The sequence below is a fragment of the Xenopus laevis genome, chromosome 4L (assembly GCF_017654675.1).
Source record: "Xenopus laevis strain J_2021 chromosome 4L, Xenopus_laevis_v10.1, whole genome shotgun sequence".
Taxonomy (NCBI): Eukaryota; Metazoa; Chordata; class Amphibia; order Anura; family Pipidae; genus Xenopus; species Xenopus laevis.
The window spans coordinates 23757177-23782331 of record NC_054377.1 but is presented as its reverse complement, the minus strand read 5'-3'; the positions used below and the strand labels follow the sequence as shown (position 1 = coordinate 23782331).

The 25155-nt window shown below is 40.0% G+C and overlaps 1 pseudogene; it reads left to right on the top strand.

Annotated features, from left to right (window-relative positions):
- Nucleotides 1-207: 207 nt before the first annotated feature.
- LOC108713482 lies at nt 208-24048 on the top strand (annotated as a pseudogene).
- Nucleotides 24049-25155: the final 1107 nt, after the last annotated feature.

The window sequence follows — 25155 nt, the reverse complement described above, 5'->3', positions numbered from 1 at the left end:
CTCAGACAACGATAATTCACTGACATGCAAAGTTGTGTCCGGGGCGACGAACGCTGGCGAAGCTGCGTTAGCGTTAATTCGCCAAGCAGAGCAAAGTTTCGCTAGCATTGGCTAATTTGCTTACGGTGGGAAGTTAAAGTTGAATGGACATATATGTTGCAGCAAATACATTACACTACACAAGCCCGGGACCTTAATAAAATTTATTTTGCTGAGCTTCTAGACAGAACTGGTGGTATGGGGAGGTTTCAGATTAGCTTTGTATTTGTGGTCTGGTATAGCGGCACTGAAGTAATGTAGAAGGTTATGGCTGGCCATCAGTAGTATCGGAAAGCACAAAAGGACAACCTGTGTTAGGTTGTCCTTTTGTGCTTTCCAATACTGCTGATGGCCAGCCATAACCTTCCACATTACTTCAGTGCTGCTATACCAGACCACAAATATAAAGCTAATGAAACTGAATACCAAAGCAACAATAGTGACAGAATGGGATATGTGAGATTGTCATCTCCACTGGATAACAATGAACAACCTGATAGATGCTTGGAATATGCTGAAGTTCAGTGGATGATAGTCAACTCTAACAGCACCTGGACCAATAGCTCAGAATTAGCAACAAGACCCTGCACGGAAGGGTGGGAATATAGTAACGATGAATTCAGTTCAACCATTATTACCGAGGTAAATAGAAAGATTACATAGGGCTCAACAGAAGATTATAGCTGTAGGAGAAGATATTGATTCTGATTCATTTTCCAGAATAATTGTGAATAGATATACATATTATAGGGAAACTATAGCTTAAATTAAGATTGTGTAGTAACATTTAGACACACTATACCAGAAGATGCTCTGGTAGCAGAAAGAACTGCAGAGTTTCAACAAGCCAACCTTTCTCTCTCAAGCAGAACCTTCAAATATTTTCTCTTTAAGTGTATTCCCCTTCAGACAGCAACAAAAAACAAAGACTCAGCTCTATCACATTAGTCACCTGACCTCCCCCTTCAATACCTTCCTACCAGATTTCCCCTTCAATGGCCATTACTGAACTTTCTTACATATCTACCTCTCACAACACCTTTTTCTAAATAAGAACTTTCTCCTTTGTCTACAATCAATAGCTTCAACCAAAGACTAAATTATTCTTCAAATGCCATCTCTTTAGCTTTTACTAGCCATCCAAGTCTGCTAGTGAGGTCAATGAAAGGGGATCTATCTTGAAAATGGAAATTTCCTATAAGCTTCTTCTCAATAAAACAAGACACTTTCTAAATATAATATTAATTAAATTGTCATACCATTTATGAAATAATCAAGTTATCTTCTCTGTCTCCTTCTTAGCAATCTGCCCCTCTTCATGCAGAAGGTGGAGTGATTTTTGATTGACAGTTAGGTCTAATACATCCTTTGGGGGAGGTGTGCCCTTTGCCTAGAAGTATTAGCGCTCACTCTAATAACTGGGATTGACAGAAATCCTGTTTCTCTACATGAAGGATTTGTGCTGGAGTCACTTGTTTGGTTTGTGAGTTAGTCAGTTACTTGAGGTAGCTCTAATACACCTGCTAGGAAGGAGAACCCTTCCTAAAAGATGTATTAGACCCACCTGTCATTTAAAATCTGGATGAAGAGAGAATAAAGAGAAACAGATTGACACTACAGGGATAGTGAAAAGTAATTTTATTATTTCAGGACAGAATTTGAAATTGATTAGATTTAGCACAAAACAAAAACTGTGGTACCGTGTTAGCCAGATAACAAATAAAAAAAACAAATAAATACAAAAAGTATTGTAGAAGTGATACCTATATTAGCTAACAATAAAAAAAATACATTGTAAGCTTTCGGAGCACCAAGGCCCCTTCGTCAGGCAAAATACAAATGAAAGCTAGAAAGGCACAGCATATATTCTGTTAGATCAGTTAAAAAGGTATTCATGGGCAATAAATTAGGACGTTACAGATAGATAGAGATAATTGATTAGATTTAGAAAGCTCATTTTAATTTTATGCTATATATAACTACTGCCTTGCATTAGGGATGCAGCAAACCCTGCTTTTCAGGGTTCTGCCAAATCCATGAATCCAGATGAACGGATTCGGTCGAATAATTAACTAAATCTGAACCCATTTTCTGTGCCGGAAAAACCTGAAGCATGTTTGAAATGGGTTCCGTTCAGCCAGGCTTTGGATTCAGCTGAAAATAACTTGGATTTCAACCAAATCCCATACTTCTGTGGCAGTGTTATGCATTAATACTATTCTTGTCAGTGAACTAGCATTGAGTCACACGTAAATAGAATACATATAACTGTTCACATTCTGAAGTTTTATTTTATATATATATATATATATATATATATATATATATATATATATATATATATATATATATTCCACACATTCAAAAAAAGTACATTAGTCTGTATTGGTCCCTTTCACACAATACTTTGTTCCAGTCATCATTTTGATGACTATATACTATAAAGCTTTGGATTTAGGGGAACATCCTTCTATTGCTTTGACTTCAGTGAAGCTTTAGTTGTACTTTAGTTGTAGTTTGTGTTCAATTCCTTATTACAGAATGGCTCAGACTTATTGATATTTCTGAACTGGATGCTCACAGCAAATCCTCCTTTTATGCCTTTTCAAAACTATTTCAGCGGCAGTAAGGTCAGGAGTCAGGACTCTGAATTAGTTAGAAAAAAGTAAGAAATGTCTCTTCTTTTAGTTCTAAATATACAGCACTTTTTTGCAGTGCTGCATAGCCAGCATTTTCTATAAACCTGTCTTAAACCAAGTTCCACTTCAGACAGATTTATTTAAACTTTATAATATATGAATGAATTAGGGTAATAAGTCCTAACAAGTAAAGAGAAAATATCTTCTAATAAAGATATATTTTAAAGAAATGATACAGATATTTAAGAAATGTCAACTTGGGACCCTGTTTATAAAGCAATGGAGTAAAATTTTTGATTATTAGTCAAATGCTTTTTTATTTCTTCTCTTCTTTGGAGGAAATGTTGAATTTCCAACATATTTCCAAAGCATTTGTCCAACTTTTTTTATTTACTCAAATTAATAAAGAACATCCTTTTGAGTGCTAAATTTTGTTTATAATAAAGTATAGTTAATAAAAGTGTAAACTGTTTTTGACCAAGTATAGGTTATAAACCATATAATGGGATTTTGGTAATAGTTTGCTACTTTGATAAAATATACATTAGTAGAACCATTTTACCATACCCCCAATGGAAACTTCTATAGCATTACTACTTCAAAGGAAACAGTCAAATTAAAAAGAGAGTAACAAAATACCAGGTGCTCCACATTCATTAACCCATAGAAGTTAACCATTTAATGGTCTGCAACGTGTAAGCAAACATCTGATTGGTTGCTATGGGTTACAAGAACTGGGTGTGCCTGTTATTACCCTGCCGTCACGATATATTTAGCTGTGCAGACACCACAAAAGAAAGTCAAAGAGGTGCAGTGCTTGTCTTTGAAACAGACAGGAATATTTAGTGACACCCAGAAGGCCATAAGAACAAAACAAAAGTGTCCAAGGACAAAGAGTTTGAAAAAAGGTTGAGTTTTAGATATTCATGAGGTTTTTTTATGCCTCGAATTAACACACATTTCGATGGTTTCTAATTTAGGAAAAAACTCGAATGGAAAAAACTTGAATCAGTGAAAACTTGAATTGCTCAGATTAATAAAGTTTTCGAGTGAAACCCATTGAAAAAAATCCGAACATCATAAAGGCTATAAACATCTCCAAAAGGTTCAAGGGACCAATGCCATTGGCTTCTACATGACCTTGGCAGGTTTTAGCTGGAGTACTTTTGGATTTGAGCTATTTCCAACTTCGGGGGATATATAATCCTCTGCTGGGGTTTAAATACAGAAGCAAGAAGGATAGGAGCATGTTTGGTCAGCCCTCTGTGGGTCCTGTAAAGGGAACTACCAACTATATACAAGTATGGGTCCTGTCATCCAGAATGCACAGGACGTAGGGTTAACATAATGGTTCTTTCTGTAATTTGGATCTTCATACCTTAAGTCTACTAGAAAATATGTAAATATTAAATAAACCCAAAAGGCTGATTTTGCTTCAATAAGGATCAATGATATCTTAGTTGGGATCAAGTACAAGCTACTGTTTTATTACTACAGAGAAAAATTTAATAATTTTGAAAGATTTGGATTTTTTGGCTTTTCAGTACAGTAGCCATCCAGGCCTCCTAACAAAAACAAAGATTGTAAGCTTGTGCGAACAACTTTGAAGATTGGATCATTGCTGCTATAGAGATGCTGAACCTTTAGGCTGGGGCAATACATTCAGTATATAAAATATGGCATTTCTAGCAATACTTGATTTTAGAGATGAGGTCTCCTTTAATTAGAGAAATGTATCAACTGAGAAGCCGAATTAACTTATTGGTAATTGCCTTTATAGTGGGACTTGGTATGCGGACACAAAAATAGAATAGACAGTTGGCTCAGTCTGGTTTTTATGGGAGAAGTGCTGGTGGGCGCTATTATCCTAGGAGGTCTTTCAGACAGGTGAGTAACATGGACAGGTGAGTAAATTCTGCTGACCTCACACAGCTTAAAGGAAAACTATACCCCCCAAACAATGTAGGTCTCTATTAAAAGATACTGAATAAAACAGCTCATGTGTAAAACCCTGCTTCATGTAAATGAACCATTATTGTAATAATATACTTTTTTAGTAGTATGTTCCATTGGGTAATCATAAATAGAAAATTGCCATTTTAAAAAATAAGGGCCGCCCCCTGAGATCGTAAGATTCACTGTGCACACATACAAACCACATGTAAGGTCACATGAGCCAATTAACAGACAGAGTTCTGCCTTTTGCTTCCTCACTTCTTCCTGTTACAGTTAGAGTTGCAGTATTTCTGGTCAGGTGATCTCTGAGGCAGCACAGATAGAGTCACGAAATGGTGGTTCAAGGCAAGAGATGTAAAAGGGCAATATTTATGTAAATATATATTCCAGTTTGGTAAGATTCTTTAATATGTCATTCAATTTGATATAAACTATCTGTTGCTTAAGTATTCATTTTGAGGGTATAGTTTTCCTTTAATTGTCTCCTACGTTAGGCTGTGACTGCCTGTTTCTTTCCAGTGTTGTCACTATTTTTGTCCTACCAGTAGCAACACCATCTTTCCTCATGGGGTGCCGTGTGTTCATGCATTTTGCTATTTTTCTAGGCATGGAAGAAGAGCACTGCTTATTTGGTCTTACTTACAAATGGCTGTTAGTGGACATTGCACTGCGTTCTCTCCAAATTACCTCTCTTATTGCATTTTTCACTTCCTCGCCGGAATGGAACTGTCTGGCGTTGGCCTGAACGCTACTGCATTAAGTATGTCGGAGGTATAATGTTATGCATATAACATTATAGCTAAATAATGCTAAATTATGATTAAGCTGTATGTGCATTATAAAGTGTTTATTACTTCTATCAAATGTACCCTGAATCTAACAGTTTGACTATAATTGATCTAAGAGGGCTCTAAACAAAAAATGTAATTGAAGTAATCGTATTCAGGGTGCTTCTCTGAACAGTTTTGCAATTTATATAAAATTTATATTTTTAGCTGTTTGTGAGATAATTGTATTATTAGACTGCCAATATTTGCAATAACGCCAGGGTTAACTGAATCCAGGAAGCAGATAAGTAGGGTCACTGACAATCTTGACCCTTAAAGAAAGATCTTTATCTGAAACCTTCTGAGCAGTATAAAACTGCTAACATCGCAAAAACCACTAAAAATAGAAATTTTATGTAAATTACAAAAATTCAGGTCAGAAACTAAAGAGTCCATGTGACTAAAATAGATATTAAACTACATTGGGCCAATACAAACTAACTGTTGATTACTTGCTCTGAGCTACTGAAAATGTTTGACAGTCATAACCACCATTGTGTTTTTTTTTATTTTCAATGTTAACATTGCATGGGACATTATTAGACAAAGAAAGAGGAATGTGGATAGAGAATGTCTATTCACTCTATGCACTGAGTTCGCCAATGTGTGGTTTGTGCTATGACCACAGCCTGAAGCTATGAGGAAAACATTAGGGGAGCAATATTAAAATTTTTAATTTAATTATGTTTCTCAGGGCACATGCTCCAAAGTGTTAAGGGCCACAAGAGAACAACTTGGGGGGGTTATCAGCTGCTTTCCTAAAACAGGTATGTTTGAAGGCTGCTGAATAAGAGCAGTGTTTCCCCTATTGAGGATGTTTAATTGATATGTCATTGTAGGTTAAACATCACTGCTTTTACTGGGGCATATCCACATGTTGCTCACCAAGCCCTTGGATATTTCTCCCAGTGGCTTCAAAGCAGGTGCTTATTTTTTTCATTCCCGTTTTTACTTTCTTTAATGAAAAAGAAACCTATCTCCAATTTACTTTAATTCAAAAATGTGTACCGTTTTTATAAGAAACCTGACTGTATGCAGTGAAATTCTCCCTTCATTTACTGCTGTGGATAGGAATTGTCAGACGGTCCCTAACTGCTGGCAGGGAAACAATCATACTGTTGAACAGCAGGGGGAGCCCCCGCCTTACTTCCCAGCCTTTGTTTGTTTCCCTGTTTGATCATTATGACGATCCCTAAGAAGCCCAGACCACACTGAGCATGTGCACAGTCTTAGTCTTGAAAAGTTGTTTAACAAAGTTACAAGATGGTGACCCCCTGTTGCCAACTTTGAAAGCATAAATCATTTGTTTGATTAGGCTTGTGGTGCAGTAAGTTCTTGTTTATGTTTAGTATACAAAATACAGCATTTCTAGCCTTATTCTATTTTAGACTTTCCTTGTCCTTTAAATGTGGCGGGTAAAAAAGTTTGAGAGCCCTTGATTTATATAAAGGTTGTTGCCAAGCTAAGGGTAGGAGAGAATGCTGGTGGGAATACACTTAGTTAGAATGCAACAATAACTGCAGTAGGAGTGCAGTGCAGCTTGGGTATTCCCAATAAGAGCTTTTCAGGTTAGAGACCCTGTCTTCCTATATTGCCCTGGGGCCCCTGTTTCTATAACTCCATCCTTGTACAGGAAAAGGTTGTTGTTGTAGAGTATTCTGTTGTTACCTTCAGAATAATAATAACAATGTGGTAAAAATAAGAGTTGAAGTCATGTATGTGCTATTATTTTTTACTAATACAGGAGAAATTATAAAATACACAGTCTCCTTATATACTCTCCTCTTTAGTAAATATTGACCGATAATCTGACGTTAAATCCTCCATAACTTCCCCTCCCTTCTCCGTGCTTGGCTGCCATATTGATCCCCATACTCTCCCAGAACTAAATGTCATGGGAAGAAAGATTCTGCTGTATAAAGTATGAAGTTCTAGCAATGTGTTATAATGGATGTAGAAATTGCTTTTATTGAATGCAAGTGAACCCTGTTTTGCCCAAGCACCCGTATCCACCTTAATCCCATTACCTGCTGCCCACACACATCCCTCAATCTCTCCATGTGGCTATGTGTTTAGGCCCCTTTATGCAATTTCCCATTATCTGTGGCAAATGACCTTAAAGGAAAACTATACCCCCCAACCAATGTAGGTCTCATAACAGCTCACATAAAACAGCTCATATGTAAAACCCTGCTTCATGTAAATAAACCATTTTCATAATAATATACTTTTCCAATAGATAGTGCCATTGGGTAATTATAAATAGAAAATTGCCATTTTAAAAAATAAGGGCCGCCCCCTGGGATCGTACGATTCACTGTTCTCACAAACGTACCAAACAAACCATACTTGTTAGGTCACATGAGCCAATAAACTGAGTTGTGTCTTTTGCTTCCACACTAGTGAATTTATTCGCCAGGCGCTATTCAAGGGCGAATTGCCGTGAAATTTCACTGGCGCCGTTTTTTTTGGACTCCGGCGGCATTTTGCCAAAAATGGTCGCCGGCATCCAAAAAATTTTTTTTGCCCCGTTTCGTGAATTTTGCGGGAAATTCGAGAATTTTTCAGGGGATTGAAACGCCCCAAATTCGCCCATCACTATTCCACACTTCTTCCTGTTACAGTTACAGTTGTAGTATTTCTGGTCAGGTGATCTCTGAGGCAGCACACAGACCATCACGAAATGGTGGCACAAGGCAAGAGATGTAAAAGGGCAATATTTACTTAAATATATAGACCAGTTTGGTAAGAATCTTTAATATGTCACTTAATATGATGTAAACTATCTGTTGCTTAAGTATTCATTTTGGGGGTATAGTTTTCCTTTAATATTTGTGTTGTGGGAGCTCAAGAAACATGGGCCGTAATACTGGTACAACCCCTACGTCTCTTGCAGTTTTACCCCAAAATTCTGATTACTATTTTTAGGTTTGCTTTCATTTTGCCGTATCTTTGAATAATCAGTAGAAGGCAATAAAAGTCATAAGTGAAAAATGCATTGTTTTCTTTGTGTGAACTGTAGGTTATGTTGATAATGCAAATTTTGCATTTCCATTTGCAACTGCACTAATTACATTCACACACATATATATATATATATATATATATATATATATATATATATTTATTATAACACACAATTTACAGTTAGTCGTGTGACTGAGCCCCAATTATATCTAATGACATCACTAAGGACCATTTACTGTATAAGGAAATACAAGCATAGGATGCATTATCCAGAAACATATTATCCAGAAAGTTCCAAATTAAGGCCATCTCCCATAAACTCCATTATAATTAAATAATACTGATTTTTTTTAAATGATTTCCCTATTCCCTGTAATAACTTGATCCCAACTAAGATATAATTAATCCTTATTGGAGGCAAAATGATCCAATTGGTTTTATTTAATATTTGCATTATATTTGTATATATATATATATATATATATATATATATATATATATATATATATATATATATATATATATATATATATATATATATATATAACCGCAGCATTATGGATAACAGGTCCCATACTTTAAAGAATATTCATGGCTCGTGTGCATGAGTATTTGTATTTATTCCATTACTGAAATATTTGTGGCAAACTAATAATTCTGTATTAAACAGTGCTGTTTTTTCCAGTCGTGGAATAGATTCCAACCAGGGTTCGTACAATTACTGGGACCCTTGGAGCATTTTCTTACACGGTTGTGCAGCTTGTTTTAGCTGGGCTGGCATATGGTATCCAAGACTGGCGCTGGCAGGTCCGGATTTGTGGCGAGGCCCCAAAGGCCCGGGCCTAGGGCGGCAGAATTTGAGCCGCAACAAAATTAGCCATTAGCACTGGAGATGCATGTCAGTCTCCAGCGCTGTGCCCAACTAAGAAGACTTGCGTGTGTGCGCTCTCAGGCGGGACCGCGCCTGGCAGGGAGAAGGGGAGGGACTGGTAGTCTCACTTTATGTCTGAATGTGCTGGACTTGTCTGAAGAGAACTCTAAAGCATCCGAATTGCATTTGGAGTGAGTATCCTGTTTAAAGGGACAGTACCCTAAAGAAGAGCTTGAAGATACAGATACTGTTTGGGGGAAGGACATTAAAGGATGTTGCCTTCTTTAGTTAGCTAGACAGCAAATTAGTAGTAGTGAGGCCCTATTGCCACCGGTTAGGAGTGCTGCATGTATTAGGTGCCCATTTATATTTTAGATAAACAGTTATTCAGTTTAACAAATACTGTGTGTGTGTGTTATTACTGTATCCCTAGTGTGGCAACGCACAGGCCTGTATTTGTGGAGAGGCCACCAAGGCCCGGGACTAGGGTGGCAGGATTTTAGGGGGCGGCATGCTGCCCAACCACACCCACATTGGTTCAGAAACACTGGGGATTCGCAGGAGATGCGACTGCTTTTTAAATTTCCCATGCGCCAATCCCCATTGCTTCGGTCCCGATGATGAAAATTTGCATGAATAAAGGGAGGGAATGGGGGCGACGAACAGCAGTGGGCATTCTTACCCGCTAAGTAAATCCGGCCCTAGCCACCCATAGGTGCATTCCCGGATGCCACTAGGTGGAGGCACTGCGCCAGTAAGTACCAGGTACCCAGTCTCTCCCCATACCACTGCGGAGTGGCTCAGGTTTGTCCCGTGCCATCAGGTAAGCGCCACACTTGGAGTGTAACACCGACAAAGGGGTGTAGAAAGGGTTACAGGAAACCAGAGAAAATCTGGGAAATTGTAAAACCAGGGAAATACATTAAAAAAACTGGTGTTGGTAAATGTATGGGATGTAAAAATTGGGTTTCACTTTATGGTGTAAAGTCATTTACTAATATGGTTACACAGATCCATGTCCTTAATAACTTACCTGTTGTAGCAGCCCATATCGATAACTCCCTCCAGTGGAATAACTAGAAGTTGCTGGGCTTCACAGCAGAATTACTTTTAAACTATTACAGGTCTGCAGAACTTGTGTTCTATGTAGTATAATCATGCACTAGTAATTAGTAGTTTGTTTGTTTCACAAGCTCTAATATATTTTATATCAATAAATTGTCATTCAGTTATCTGAGCTGCTTGTGTGCATTTATGGGCAATGGCACAAAATTGCCTCTTGACTGGGTAGCAAAACCTTCCAAATATACCTCAGCATAGCAGAACATGGGAATCACCATGCTCAAACTAGTCCATGTCCACAGATGACCACATGCCCTGTGTGATGTTGCCCTATAAGACCTTCTCTAAAATAGCACTGACAATACATATCTTAGCTGGACAACCAGATATAACCTGGAGTCTATGGGAGGCAGCTATTCCGTAATTCAGAGCTTTCTGGATAATGGGTTTCCAGATAACAGATCCCATGCCTGTATATATTTAATTGATGGTGATAATAGCCCTTTAATACAATAAGCCACATAACCGGGTGTTAGGGGAACAGGGAGACAGAAAATAAGGGCAGAGACACATGCTGCTATTTCGGGAGATTAGTCGCCCACCAAAAAATCGATTCCTTCTTCTGGCGACCAATCTCCCCATCCCGCTGGCTATAATGTAAATCGGCGGTGGGATGGCACTCGGAACCCTTCGTTTTCTGAAGTTGCCTCACCAGGAAACTTCAGGCGACTTCAGAAAGCTGAATCGATCGGAGTGCCACCCCTCCCAGCGATTTACATTATAGCCGGCGGGAAGGCAGTTCTGGGAGATTAGTCGTCCGAAAAAGAAGCGATTGGTCGCTGGGCAACTAATCTTCCAAAATAGCAGCGTGTGTCTCTGCCCTAAGGAGCCTTTTATATAAAAGGTACAAAGGGTGCAATGTTTTGTTTTATTATTGTTTTCTTTTGTCACATTATGTTAATTGTGATATTTTGCATTCATAAGTTTGCTCAAATCCTTATGTCTTGTAAGCTGTAATGTATATGCTTCTCCTTTGTATTACTTTGGCTTACATTCAAAAAAAATATCTTGTTTATGGAAAACCCAATAAAAATGATGAAAAACTAAAATGTAAAAAGGCTGATCTTGATGGACATGACTGTGTCCTTTTTTCAAATTCAGATTTGTTTGTCCCTTTCTGCAATGCTGTTTCTGACTCAAGAGTTTCAAGAGTGACAATCAGTACTGCAAAGAACAGAAAGCGACAGGTAGTACCGTTTTGGATAGTGATTACATTAATAAATAAATGAGAATTAGAACTGTATTTTCTTTCTTTACACTGTCCTTTTTTAGCAGAGTTCCCCTTAAAGAGACTTCTTAGGGCTCTTATACACAGGCATTCCCTTGTGGTGGCTTTTTATGCGTTCCACTGCGTGGGAATGTGTGAGTTAACAGATACTGTTTTACCCATGTTGCCTATAGCCACAATACCACAAACTGCCAAACACAGGTGCCAAGATGCATGGTTAACTCATTGCATTCCCTTGATGTGGAGCAGATAAAAAAAATCTGCCGCATGGGAATACATGAATAAACATGAGCAACTGCCAACATCTGATAATAACTTATAAGGGCACCTTTGCATATGAAAATTTAATTAAAAGGGGGCATAGTATGCCGGATGAACCATATCTATACTTAAAGGGAATAACTTATGGATTTTTGCATCCCTTTTTAAGAGCTCCATTCACACACTGAAAGCAGAAGTTATGGCAAAAAGATCACTTCGATTCTGGTTTAGTTTTAAAAACTTGAGACATTCCTATGGGCAAATATTCCAAGGGACTGAGAATTAAATACAGGGACAAGTGGCAAAGATAGAGCTAGAACATATGGAATATTGACCAGAAGGTTCTGCAGTGGCTCTAGAAGCTACACCCGTTTTAGGTGGTTTCCTGAATCTGCTCGGTGGCTTATTCTGTCTGGAAAACCTGAAAGGAATGAAGAAAGTACTCCAGCTAAATGGGAAGAAGGGGAGAAGATCACACTGGAGGTATGGGGTCTGTACGAAATGTGATATTCAGAAATTTTGTTGTGTAGCTCATGTATAGTCTTATAAGCAAGGTCAGACTAGGCTGGTGGGTCCTGTCCAGTTCCTCTCCCCATAGCACTGTGGACGTTCCCCTGCCACTCCCTCCTGCAGCAAGTTCAGGTACAACGTATGTAATGTGTCATTTCGGTTGGGTGCATTGGGGGGAGATGTAAGGAAAGGGGGGCCTTTCCCAAAATCCAAATTACCCTAGCAATCATGCATTGGTTTGAATAAGAGACTGGAATATGAATAGGAGAGACCTTTTTAGAAAGCTCAGTTATAAAAGGTATCAATAACAATAAATGTGTAGCCTTACAGAGCATTTGTTTTTAGACGGGGTCAGTGACCCCCATTTGAAAGCTGGAAAGAGTCAGAAGAAGGCAAATAATTTCGAAACTATAAAAAATAAATAATGAAGACCAATTGAAAAGTTGCTTAGAACTGGACATTCTATAACATCCTTAAAAGTTAACTTCAAGGTGGACCACCCTTTTAAAGGTATAATATTGTTCATAAATTGTATTTATGGATGTAATCCTTGGCAAACCTCTCAAAATAACGTCTATTTTTTCTTCTGCAGTCAATGAGATCAGACATTAGCATGTGCAAAATCCAGCTACACCGTTATAGTTTAGATTCGCACCAGCACCATACAGAGAATTTCTTGTGCGCTGGGCCTTGTGTGGTAAGTCAGGCAACCACCCTATTCTTTTTTAAACAATAGGCTGAAAGAGGTTTATTTCTTGCATGGTGTCACATATAAATAAATATATTGTTCACTATTCTCACCTAAATAAAACTATATTTTTTTGCCAATATCCACTCTGTGTGTCTGCACTGTCATGCCAATGCCAGTGGATGCCCTAAATGCAAATACGAGTAATTAAGATAAGGGCCAAGGATATGCTTAATTTTCTGCTACATGAAAGATAAAGAAATCCTGGGTAGAAAACTTAGTTGCAATCCTAAAATGTCCATTTTAATCAGCAAGTGTAGAGCCAGGAAATTGCAGAAATACCAGCACTTTACTGATGAACTCTGATGAAGTTGAAACCTCTGTAGTTGGGGATCTGAGTAGCAACTGCCCTCAGGGCCACTTCCGCCATGAGACCCTTGCCTCTGGCGGCAGCGAGCGGCCAGTTACAAGGGGCAGCAAAAAGCCGGAAATTCGGCTCCGCTAGTGCAGAGAGCACTATTGCGCTTACTGCACTAGCGATACTGCCCCCTTAGACCCTCTCCGACACTAATTTTTAAACGCGGAGTGGGAGAGGAGGGGGGCGGCATCTGGGCTGCAGCAGCCCCAGAATCGGTGCTGCCCTGGCTGTGCTTGGAAACCCTGGGAGTGAAATTTTGCCTATAGTGTATTTAGTGGTGTAATTACCATAGGGTCTGTTGTATAGTAGTTGCCCACCCTAGCCAGTCTTTCTCCTTTAAATTGGACATTGGCCACAAATGACTGTATGAGTGGCCTGCTGGGATGGATAGCATGAAGGTGTGTGCAGGTAGAGCCAATTAAGGTGCCCTGCCAGGTCAAATATCTTATTGAAGGCCCCCAATAAATTTGTGATAGTAATACCCTAAGGGTAGAGACACACAGTCAGATTCGGGGAGATTAGTCGCCCAGCGACAAATCTCCTCTTTTTCGGGGCTACTAATCTCCTCAAACTGCCATCCGCCGGCTAGAATGAAAATCGCCGGCAGGATGGCACTCAGATCACTTCGTTTTCTAAGGAAACGTCGGATGACTTTGGAAAACGAAGCGCTTTGAGTGTCATTCCGCTTGCGATTCTCATTCTAGCCAACGTGAAGACAGTTCGGTGAGATTAGTCGCCCTAAACAAGAGGAGATTTGTCACTGGGTGACTAATCTCCCCGAATCTGACCGTGTGTCTCTGCCCTAAAAAAGCAGGTGTGCAGAAACACTGAGGATTATCCAAACTGACTGAAAGAAATATAGCTAATCCTCAGGGTCTCTACAGGTTTACTAGAAAATAATAGCTAGGAGTGAGTGGGTCTAAGTGCACAGGCCTGGACTAAAGGTGGCCATACAAGGGCAGATTAAAGCTGCTGATATCTGTCTTTTAGACCAATTCGGCAGTTTAACAGTCCATGTATGGGGCATTCCAACAAATCTCCCCAATATATATCAGGCCAAAAAACGGCCAGATACCGATCGGGCAGGACCACATGGGCTAGTTGATGCGGTCCTCATACCATCAGTGCCCATTTCCTTTGTTGTAATCTGATTGGATTGAACGATCGGATTTACCCAATATCGCCCTGCCTTTGGTGTGCATATCGGGTTAAGATCTGCTCGAGCGGATGGGAATGGGAAAATAAAAACAAAGATACTTTCAATGTGGTGCTCTCCCAATGAATTAAAATGAAGGGTCTGCCATTTCAGTGGGATGCATTAGTTAACAGCTATAGCCCTGGGCACTGGGTAAGTTCCCCTTTTGCCCTGGGCAAGTGCCAGGCCCTGCACGTTACGCTAGAGTGTGTGCAATAAAAATGGAAATTTAGGAGTGAAACTGGATTTCCTTCCCATTAATCCCTCTGCATACAATTAAGCCTCCTTAATCAGAAAGGTTTTCATGTGGATCCACTTCCCTGGCTATACATATGTTGACTGAGAGACCCTGCACTGATGAGTGCCAAGTAGAGCCTCCGGTAGGCTGCCAGTCCACATAGGGCCTACCAATTAGCCAATCACAGCCCTTATTTGGCACCCTAAGGGACCTTTTCATGCTTGTGTTGTTCCCCAACTCTTTTTACATTTGAATGTGACTCACGAGTAAAAAAGGTTGGGGATACCTGTTCTACATTATCAAGAAATGTTCACTGCTTATAACAGCCTTTCACTCTCTTTTGAGAATGGTCAGGTATTTGTCCTCTCCCTAGGAACCAACCATTGTAATTGCACCATTAGCTTTCTTTGTTGTACATAACTTACTTTTTGAAATGCCTTTCAGCGATGCAGACCTTGAGAACCAGCATGGCAGTGTTTGAGAAGGGCTGTCTCCCTGCATCATTCAGCTGTGTCTGTCTCTACACAACAGAGCTTTACCCAACCATTAAAAGGTACCTTTCTTATCTGAAGATGTATTCACTCTACTGCACATAGTTTCTCTTTCTGTTATCCAAACAGGATATAATAAATGCAGGGAAGAAACTTTATTAGTCTGCATCTTGCTCAAATAAGTAAATACCTAGGAAGAACAACTATATCATATCAGGAGTGTTTTCTATGCAAGTAGTAGTTACTTATCTCCACCCCTTCTCAATAGAGGACATCGTTAGCCACAACAGGGGACTACGAAAAGGGAGAAATGCATACGCAGCCCAGGGAGGTCCTCCCTAACAGGATTTTCAAACCTGTCCAATAGATATATGGTCGATCCCCAACTAGATCTTGGTTAGACAGGCCATCATAGAATAGGCAAAAGATGTATAGAGAAGAATGTCCTTTCTTTCCTGCAGGGATTTTCAAACAGTGAGTAACATGTTGCTCTCCAACCCCTTGGATGTTGCTCCCAGTGGCCTCAAAGCAGGTGCTTCTTTTTGAATTCCTGGCTTACATTTGAATGTGGTCACTGGTAAAAAAAAAAAAAGGTCGGGGGCCCCTGCCTTACTGTATTCCTACATTGTTTTATTTGGAAGGGCTTACAGTCATTGTAATGATTATATTATAGTGGCACTCTTAATTCATGCATTGGACATGGATGAAGCCTTATGACATTGATCTAAACCTTTACTTGGTTTGTACACTGCCTTGTAAGCCTTAATCCATATGAGATTCACTGACTACATTGTTGGCACTGTACAAATCACATTTTCACTACACAAATGACTGCTGCGGGAAGCACCTCAAGATAACTTTTTGTTAAGGAAATAGGGCTCTTAAAATATGATTTAAAATTCTGGTCATTTTCCCAGTGTGTGTTTCCTTCTTGTGCAATTAAATAATGGCCCATTACTGTGTTTACGTTACCTTTCTTTTTTAATATGTCTTTTATACAAAGCACTAGAAATGAGATTAGATAACCACTAAGCACTTCAGTAAGTGTATCCACATCCCCTAACAGCTTACCAAATTGCCGACCTCTTGATTACGTATGGCACAATGCACTCCAATATTCTAAGATGAGGCTCTCCTGCTTTAATACTATTCAATTATTCCCAACTCTAACGGCACAATAATTGCTGAAAGGTGTTAATTTATAATAGCTGTTACCATGTGACTAGTATATAACATATAGCAATATAATTATAATATAGTGCATCCCCTTGTGTGCACTATACTATGGAACCTACCTAAAACATAATCATAGTTTCCGTGGGGTTAAGTGTATGTGGAAGTTTCTGGCAAACCTGCTTGGATTTAATTCCTGTTGAGAGATTTGCTTATTGCATTCCTTGAAAGACAGGTTTGAATGACCCCCTGTATGAAAGAAGCGGAGGAATATGATCATGTTTGGCCACCACTTAGAGGGACACTAAGCCCTGTTGCACATCTGTCCCATTGCACCCCCTAGTTCTCCCGTTAGTTGACACAAAAAATACATGGAAAACAATTCCACTGACAAAAACGTATTGCTATAATGCAATATAATTAACCAATTAGAATGGTAGGTTACAATGTAATCAGACATGGAGATCAAGGACAGGCTAATAAACTTTACATAAAGCTTTTAACAGTGGCAGAGACAAAGAACATGGAGCCATGTTTACACAGGTCAGGTGGGATTTTATTGGAGGATGTTTTTGCATTTTAATGCAGACACAGGAACTAAAGAGCTGGGGAGATGTTTTATTGAGCAATATTGCTTTAAAAATACAAATCTGATGTTGCTGGACTACAGTTCCCAGCATGTCTTATCCTTGATAACATGTTAAAGTGTGCTGAGATTTGAAGTCCAACATCAACTAAGTAAAATTTGGTTGACCAGTGCAGTACAGTAATATTAAGTGAGAATGGAATTAGTACAAAAATGGATACACAAGTGTATAAAAGGAAAATATGGCAGTAAATAGTTCTGGATCTGGCAAAGATAAAGAGGAGTCTCAAACACCTGGGACCAAAAATCCTTGTTTTCCCATGGATGTCTATTACAAGCTCATTTACAATATGAAAGGCAGGGTGCAAAAAAAAAACCTGATCTGTACTTTACACTCAATTTTGAAATACAGAGACCTGAGGCTGGCTCCAGGATTACAGTGCTGCCCACAGTCACCACTCTTGCACCCCTTAGTGCTTTGTACTTCTGCCCTTATGTGTCTTATGTTCATTTTAAAGGAGAACTAAAGCTTTAATCACTGAAAGAGTGTTAGGCACAATTTTAAGCACCCCCGTGATTATAATCACTTACCTGATACCCTTGGCTGGTGCTCCTGTCCGATAAAAATGCACCGGCCCGGGAAGGGTTGTCACCTGGTTGGTATTTTACCGGCCTGGCCGGTAAAAATGATGCTTGATGCCAATGTTATTAACAGGAAAAATGGCAAGAATATAGGAAGGCTGGTATTTTTTTCCAGAAAAGGTGGCAACCCTAGGCCTGGGTGATTCCTAAAGCTCATCGTTGCCATCTTCTTTGGCTTCTTCCAACTTCTCTTTGTTCTGGTCTGCGCAGTAGAGTGATAAGACATACTGTACTTACACATGCATGTGCCTGTCCAGAACCAAAGAAAAGAAGAAAGAAGTGAAAGACGATCACCATGAATGAGCTTCTAGAGAAATACCCTGGTCTGGTGCAGTTTAAAGTGAATGGGAGCACTGATCGAGGGTATCGTGTAAGTAATCACTGGGGAAGTGCCTAAAATGTGTTGATTTGTCAACCCACAGATTGTCTTATCTCTAAATGAACTAAATTTCTACACCAGGATGAACCTGTTCCACATTGCCCTATGCAATGCAGTTAGAATCGAATATACTAGAGAATGGTTAAAAACAGGGCCGGCCTTAGGCCTATTGGACCAATTGGGCCCAATAGGGCCCCGCACCTCTGGGGGCCCCGCAACACAGGGCAGCACAGATAATATTTCCCTCAGCATATGATGCTGCCTGGCCTGCCCCCAACTTTGAAAGTCCAGCCCATCCCCAAATCGATAGGTCCAGCCCACCCCCAACTCTGATAAGCCAGCCTATCCCCCAACTCCATAGGTCTAGCCTGCCCCCAACTCTCATAGGCCCAGCTTTCCTCCAACCTTGATAGGCCCTGCCTGCCCCCAATCCAACCAAGCCTGCTCCCAAGCTGAATCGGCCCAGCCTGCCCCGAACTAATTGGCCCAGTCCACTCTCCTATTTCCTCCCCCTCTCTCTCTTACCCTGTGTGCCCCTATTATGTGCCCCTATTTCATCCCTCTCACTCTCTTACCTTGTCTAACCCTTTCCTTTCTATTTTGTGCCTGTATGCCCTTATTTTCCTAAATACTTTGTGTGTCAGTAGCCAGCAACACTTTGTCTAGGGGCCCCGCCAACATGGTCCCAATTGGGCCCCACATTTGATAGGATCAGACCTGGTTAAAAAGACACACCAGCATCACTTTTAATTCCCTTAACCAAGTCTCCACCAAGAGAAACACAACATGAAAATAACAAACAGGATGAACAATGCCTATGACTGCAGAAACAAAGCAATTAATTATATTTTGCCCGTATTCTATATCATCATTAAAAGCCTTTTAATGTACAGATGAAACATGCATTAACTGTCACTGAATATTTAGATATCATCTCCCATGAGAGCTGTGGATGTACATTCTTTAGAAACATTTTGTGCTGGGGTGGGGACTTTTAAATCTAACTGAGTGTCTATAACCAGTAAGTCAGGCTGTTAAACTGCACCTTGCATCAATTTTTAATTAATATAAGTAATGGCAGCCATTAAGCCGTATATTAGGCACAAGCCAGCTAAAGTGTTCTCTCCATTACCCCTCCTTTAGTTCATTGCCGACAAGAATAGGACACTCAAGCTCAGTACTAGGACGCTGGATGTTATATAACAGGTGGAATTCAGCTCAGAAATTCAGCTCAGAAATTCAGCCCGTAATTAATCGGAAAAACCAAATTTCATACAATTAGAGATCAGTGTTCTCTGAATGCAGCGCTTTAAAAACCTTTGAAACTGGAATAATTAGTGGAAATGATCATGACATGTCTTTCCCTTTGTCTTTCTAATCCCGCTAAGCTTTACACAGTTAATTGCCATTGCAGTTTTCCTTTTAATAACTGTGACAAGTCTGTGTAAAATGGCTGGAAAATTCAAGAACAGAGCACAAAAGATAGCCGAGCTAGAATTCAGTAAGGGAAGCGGTATGCATAAATATTATCTGTTAAAGGAGAAGTAAACCTTAAAAGTGTATATGGTCAGAAATTTGATATACTGTACTAAGCTTATTGAACCAGCTTAAAGGTTCAGCATCTCTATAGTAGTAATGATCAAGGCCTTCAAAGTTGTTGCAGAAGTCTCCATGTTGGATTTGTTTGGGGTGTCTGTGACACACACATGCTCAGTGTGCTTTGAGCAGCTGATGAGAAGCTAAACTTAGGGATGGTCGCAAATCATCAAGCAGAAAATTATGTTTGCCTGACATATAAGCTGATGTTACAGGGCAGGTTATTAAATTCTGATTCTAATTGTGTTTGTATCTGGGCTGCCATCTACCAATAATCTGAATTGTTTACTTATCAGTAGTGATGGGCGAATTTATTTGCCAGGCGCGAATTCATAGTGTTGTGTAGGTCGAGAAAAACTTGCCCACACCTGGCTTTCTTCCCCCATTTATAGACTTGACCCACCCTGTCAATGACATCACAATAAGGCGGGGCAAGCAGGCACATGCATATAAAACTGTCAGAAGTCGGAAGCCAGGCCACGAACAGCGCAGCGAGGTCGACCCAAACCCACCGACCTGCACTAATGTGTATGGGCACCATATTTTGTTCCCAGTAGCTACCAAAGTTCAGCCCATACAACTGAGGAGGGTGCTGTGTTGGAATGGGGGGCATAGGGGTGGTTTTCCAGCATACATTTGGGTTTGTAACCAGCATATCTTGCATACAAGGCCAATGATCCTTGTGGTGGACATGAATGAACCATGGTCAGGCCCCCATACCTCCCCTAGGACTCCTGCCCCCCAGACGCAAACCCCAACCACACCTCCCCTTTCGCTTCTTCTCCTTTTGCAGTTCAATCGAGGCCAGAGTGGGAGGTCAAAGAATTCAGCGTCACTGCCAGGGAGCACGGTCCGGAGCCCACTGGTTTTTGTTCTCTTAGGTTCAAGTTAGAACTGCAGGAAGTCAATAGGTGTTTTGGATCTTCTTCAATTGCTCATCTGACACCATGCAGCCTAATGAGTTGTCCCAAAAATATCTCACTTTCTAGTATTTGATGCAAACAAGGTGAATATCATATGAAAATACCTTTAGGATACTTTCATAGCCTGCATTACCCAGTATTTTAGATGAACTGAACTAAATATATAATTTACATACTGTTTTTTTCCTTGTGCAGTACTATGGCACGTATTGATGGCATTGTGGCTCCTCTGGTGAAAATGTTATCCTTTTCTGCCACTGGTGATATATGGAGGTGCCCCCATCATATCTGGCCTCCTTGTTTTCTTTTTGCCAGAGACTGTTACTAAACCCCTGCCAGACACCTTAGAAGAAGTGGAGAAAGGGTAAGACAATATGGTGGTGATGGAATGAAGCATCCCCGAAACATTATTACTATTTTATGAAATTTACTTTCACTTGTCAGGCATGGTGTACTGTGGGTGCTAATCACTTTTGTAGTAATGGCCCAATAAAGCCTTTCGGGAACCCCCATTGTTACAGTGAATAGGAGGTCTACATTTTTTGGAGATAAACACCGTACCAACTGTTTTCACAGTCACAGCTTCTTCTGTGTCAGTTGTTCACACAAGCCCCAATAAGATTATCATCAAATTAGTATAGAGATTCACAGACTGCTTGGCCTTGTCTTGCAACCTACCTTCCTGACTTCCTTTCATCAAGTCTTGTAGCCCTATGACTCCCAGGTTTCAGAACCGGAAACAGCTTGCTTTAGTAGTACCTTCTATGCAACAATAAGACCTACCCTGGTCAGCTTTAGACGGGGGACCCCCCACCCCACGTACAAAGTGCCCCCTGGCAGGCCTGGACTGGGAGTCAAAATAGGCCCTGCCATTCCAAGTACACAGAGGCCCAAACAGCCCCCTACCAGCCCAAATAGCCCCCTACCAGCCCACTATATGGTAACTTTCTATGGAACCATACAGCAGCCCCTCTGGCATTTGCCAGAACCCACAGATTGCCAGTCCGGGCCTGCCCCCTGGTCCCCCTTCCTGAGCCGCAACCCACCTCCCTGGTCTCCCGTGCTAACCTTCTGTTTCATTCAGCCCTGGCTTCCACACAAGCACTGGGTCTGGGCCGGTGGGGCCCAAGAGGGCCAAGTCCATTGGGTTTTTCCCAGTGTGCCGCCAGCCCAGTCTGACACTGCCCAGGCCTAGCTCCTTATACACTGGTTCCCTGGCTGATGAGGTACTGCTGGGGTGCTGACCCTCAGCTACTCAACTAGCTGGCCTGCCACAGAGGAGAACCTGCTCTAGAACTTCCTCAAGGGTATTCCCCGTCTAGCAGTGCCTTCTACTAACTGGAATAACAATACAAACTATTCATAGAAATTATACAGGTATGGGATTTGTTATCCACAATGCTCAGGATATGGAGTTTTCTGGATAAAGAACCTTTCTGTGATTTGGATCACCATACTGTATGTTAAGTCTACTAGAAAATCATGTAAACATTACATAAACCCAATAGGCTTGTTTTGTCTCCAAAAAGGATTAATTATATCTTAGTTTGGACCAAGTACAATGTACGGTTTTATTATTACAGAGAAAAGGGAAATCATTTTAAAAATGTTTTTTTCTTATTAAAATAGACTTTATGGGAGACAGCCTTCCCGAATACCTACACATGTTTATTTACCTGAACCGATTTCAGTATCTTCTTAAACATCTATACCGCTGTATTTATAAGGATTTGTTTTTATCTAAGAACAATGATGGTTTATATTTGAATTAAGCATTGCTCCCATGACAATTCTAAACAACAACAAAACCAGTTGGTTAAACAAATACTAAAAGCTTGTCTCAATAACAGCATAAAGACGTCATGAGGATTTTAGCATTACGTTTTTTTATTTTTTAAATTACACATCTGTGTGCTGTCTTTTTCATTAAGTTAGTATTCTGAAACAGATATATGGGTTCTCTATTTACAAAGTTAAAGAGTTCTTCCTGTTATAGCTATGCTTGGAGTACAGGTATAGGATCCGTTATCTGGAAACCCGTTATCCAGAAAGCTCAGAATTACAGAAAGGCCGTCTTCCATAGACTCCATTTTATCCAAATAATCCAAATTTTTAAAATGATTTCCTTTTTCTCTGTAATAATAAAACAGTACCTTGTACTTGATCCCAACTAAGATATAATTCATCCCTATTGGAGGCAAAACCAGCCTATTGGGTTTATTTCATGTTTCAATGATTTTCTAGTAGACGTAAGGTATGAAGATTCAAATTACGGAAAGATCCATTATCCGGAAAACCCCAGGTCCCGAGCATTCTGGATAACGGGTCCCATACCTGTATTACCATCCACTTTTTGCAAGCCTTTTGGGCTAATAGCTGGTTCCACTGTTACCTTCTTTTCAAAGCAATGAGACTTTTCCCTGAATGGGTGCCTAAAGAATTGGATGGGGAGCAAGTATAACAGAAAGGCTTAAAAGTATAATTACAGGTATAAGATCTATTATTTGGAATGCTTGGGACCTTGGGCTTTCTGGATAAGGGACCTTAAGGCTATTAAAATACATTTTAATAAACTCAGTAGTATTGTTTTGCCACCGATGTGAATTCATGCAGCTTAGATAGGACCAAATATTATGTACTGTTTTATTAGTTCAGAGAGAAAGTAAATCAGTCTTAGAAATTAGAGTTGTTTGCCTAAAATGGAGTCTATCGGACATATTCTTCCTGTAATTCTGAGGTTTCTGGATAATGGATCCTCTAACTGCATTTAGTAAATTCTTGTTGCATCAATCTTTTTGGGTATCTTTACCCCCTTTTAAGCTAAGGCAGGGTCCTGACTTATTGTTTGATCATAAATGTTTTAAAACCTTTGACATAAAAGGATTATAACACAACATAACGGGGGGCTATGGGAGGTGATCCAGAGAACAATGGCAATTTATGCAAGATTGAAACTGCTGGGAGTCAGTAACATCTTTATTGAAGTGATAGAAAAACAAAGCAAGAGGCAAACAATTATAAACAGTATTTACTTAATAATTTACATTACACAAATGCAGTAGGCATGCTGGCCTTTACCACGCAATAACTTGAAAGAAAACCTTTCTGACATGCACAAGTGCCCACATTTTAACATAAAAGCCTTTTTGGCTTATGAATCCCTCACTGGTGAGTAAAAAAATTCCTTCTGTTTCCTTATAGCTTAAAGGCACCAAACAAAAGAGAATCAGAAGAAGGAAATCATATCTGTAAAGACGAAGGAAGGAATGAAGGAGAACCCAGTGAATGAGGTGTTGTGACCTTGTGCAACATGGCAGGCCAGTCTCACCAAGGCAAATACTGAATGGACTTCTTGCAAGTTGACGGTTACATGGGAATTTGGAATGAACTACAAGAAAATACTACAAGAAAATGGACATCGTCCACACCTTACTAGCTAATGGTAACAGTTGAAGACATATGTGGTGAAAGATATTATTTAAGTCTGTGGGGGAAATTAACTAAAGGGGCGAAGTAGCTAACGCTGGTGAAAATTCGTAACGTCTTTTCGGCACTTCGCCGATTTACTAACGGGCGCTGGCCTAATTACGATAGTGTATTTTCGCTCTGGCGAAAGAGCCTTACTATGCAAATTCACTACGTTTTTGTTTTTACTGAACGTTACCTCTATCACCAGACTTGCCTTCGCCACCTCAGACCAGGTGAAGTGCAATAGCGTACCAAAAAGGTTGAAAGTCCCAAAAAACTCTGGCGTCTTTTCCTTTTTACAGAGTGATTGGCTGAAAAAGATCGTACATTTTTTTTGGGTACCCTCCTTCCCCCCTACATTTGATAACATGTGGCACATAAACTATACACTGGGCTCATGTGTAGGGCATTATAACAACTCTAGTTTATTTTATTAAGGTTCCCTGGGCTTGAGTAGTGTAATGTATTTGCTGCAACATATACGTCCATTCAACTTTAACTTCCCGCCATATGCAAATTATCTAACGCTATCGCAACTTCGCTATGCCTGCCGTAGTAGCGCTAGCGCAACTTTGCAAGCGTTCAGCGCTGGCGATGAAACTTTGTAACTTAGTGAATTAACGTTGTCTGTGTGAAGTTGCGCCTGGCTAAGTGTGGCGAAGGCGGCAAAGCCGTCACTGCCCAATTTTCGCCAGTTATTGACAGACCTGTGTTGCCAGAGAAGTCACCAGAATCTCACTCATATCTTACCGTTTTCAGGACTTGTGAGTGAGAGTGTATAGATAAAAATCAAAGTTTATTGAAGATATCTGGATAAAATCATTGCAAAGATGCAGACAAATAAAGCAGGCAGCAATCGCAGAAACTGACCAACAGGCACCAGCACGCAAAACGTGTCTTGGATGGCTGCTACTCGCATGGAGCAAGGTATTCCTAGT